General features: G+C 45.9%; 1 protein-coding gene across 1 annotated transcript in view; it reads left to right on the forward strand.

Annotated features, from left to right (window-relative positions):
- The first annotated feature begins 902 nt into the window (after positions 1-902).
- DNASE1L3 (deoxyribonuclease I-like 3) overlaps positions 903-2,183 on the forward strand; it is a 30,100-nt gene continuing 28,819 nt past the window's right edge. The window contains exons 1-2 of the mRNA XM_011947235.1: positions 903-1,297; positions 1,403-1,491. The gene's annotated coding sequence lies outside the window, so the exon portion shown is untranslated. The remainder of the gene's footprint in view (positions 1,298-1,402; positions 1,492-2,183) is intronic.

The raw sequence follows: 2,183 nt of genomic DNA on the forward strand, positions 1-2,183 counted from the left end.
AATGAGACCCTGTCTCAAAAAAAAAAAAAAAAAAAAAAACTTGGTCTCTGGAGTCCATTAGAGCATCATACGTCGCATTCAGCAATGATTTATTGAGCATCTGCTGCTACATGACAATCCTATTCCAGGCAGCACAGACACATGGAGGTGCCCCTGCCCCTGTGCGGCAGCCTGGTTGAGAGACAACTTTAGACAAGGAAACACACAAGCTCAGAGACAATAAGATGTTATAATGCATACCATGAAGTGAAAGACCTGGGTGTCATGAGAGAGAAGAAGAGGGAAGACCCTGATAGGGTCGGGAGGCCAGGAGGGCTTCTCGAGGGTATGACATTTAAGCTGAGCCCTGAGGCTGGAGGAAGGAAGAGCACTCTAGGCGGGGAGAACAGCCGTGCCAAGGCCCTGAGGGGGGAACCGAAAACCGAAACCAGGCAGTGGAGGGAAGACTAGTCAGGGAGGAAGAGAGTAGAGTGTTATGACCTGGGAAATGTGAGCAGGTAGAGGCCACATTAAGGAGTTGGGTCATTGACCAATAAAAGCCCTGGAAGGATTTTAATCAGAGCAGGCCTGCCCTTCAGAAAGTGACTCTTGAGGTCCAGGCACAGCCCTGTGTGGAAGATAGTGTGTGAGGCTGAAACCCAGAGTGTGTGTCATCATCTGGGAACAACTCTGCAAAGGTGAGGTTTGTCACAGTTACACAACCTTAACTAATGCACCTTCCTCCCCGCAAACTCTAAGCTGGTTGTGAAACATGGCAATGGAGCATTTTGCATATGTTACAAAATTATTGTTAATGCTCATTCACTTTTTGGACAAAGACCAGCATCAGTCACTGGAAACACCTATTTGGATCACGAGGCTTGTCCTCTGCCAGGAGTGAGCACTTTCCTGCAGGCTTCTTGTTTTTTCTTGCTGCTTTTGGGTGACTCAGCCTATGACATTTTGCTCCTCCTGAAATCTCCATATCTTGCCTTTCTCAAATTCCAAGGTAGCCTTTGCGCAACATATCAGTCTCCACTGACTCCTGTCCCATCAGGGCCCATAGTGGACGGCTGTATGGGGGCCATGTGTCTGAACTCCTGATCCTCATTTCAGCCCATTCATGTGACGTGCATGGAGCTCTTCAGCAGGGACTTACCGACCAAGACAAGAGCTTGAGGCTTTGAGGGGATCTGATTGTCACTGCACAATCAAGGACAGTATTCCCAAAAGTAGATGTTGCTCAAGATAGTCCAAGGAATTCTATGAAGAAAAGGACTCCGCAGACAATAAATTTTGGACACCCTGTTTCAACACAGTTAAGCGGCTTTTTACAATTACAGGACTTTTCAGAACATTTAATATGCTAATGTGCATTATAAATCTCCAAGAAAGAATGATGCATATTTATCTTTTCTTCCAGGTGCATCTTGGAGACTGGTGTTTGCAAGTATATGGAGCAGGAAACTTCATCCCGAGGATGGAGACCCCGGAGCTGTCAGCAGGCGTTAGGCAAGTGCCTCAAAATTCCCAATTCCCAGCAAGAGAAGCCAACCGAAGGATGAGACAGAAGGTTTCTGCCTTACCAGGGTCCTCCAGTACTGCATGGAGGGGTTGAAGTGAACCTTCTGGAGGTGGGGTCAATGACTCTTGGAGGTAGGAGAAAGCTTCCCTTGACTCAGTTGCACACAAAGACAGAAAACATGTTTGCATGGGCATTGTTTAACCTGCTTAAAAGAATGAAAAGCTTTTAGCACTTTTTTCTTTTTCTCTAATTACTAAAGAAGTACATGTTTTTGCAGAAAAAAAAAAAGAAAATCAAACAATACAAAAGTATATAGAGTAAAAAGTGGAAGTCCTCCTTTCATCTCCTGCCCTGCATCCCTCCCTGCATCCCCAGTGTTCCATATTAAGGTTTTGGTATGCCTGGTTCGGTGGGTGAGAAGGTTAATCTGGAGTCAGCACTCTGAGATTGAATCTCAGCTTTGCCACATGCTAGCTCTGTTTCCTTGGGCACAAGCCTCAGTTTGCTCATCTCTAAAATAAAGCAGCCATAGGAAGGGCTTGGGGGATATGGAGGGAGATGAAACACAGAAAGCCCTAATGCAGCACCTGCACCTAGCTGGATTCAGTTAAATTTGGCTCTCAGAATTCTCCTTCCAGAATCCAGGCATTTTTTTTTTTTTGAGACGGAGTCTCGCTCC

This window comes from Colobus angolensis, unplaced genomic scaffold (assembly GCF_000951035.1).
Source record: "Colobus angolensis palliatus isolate OR3802 unplaced genomic scaffold, Cang.pa_1.0 Scaffold26, whole genome shotgun sequence".
NCBI lineage: Eukaryota > Metazoa > Chordata > Mammalia > Primates > Cercopithecidae > Colobus > Colobus angolensis.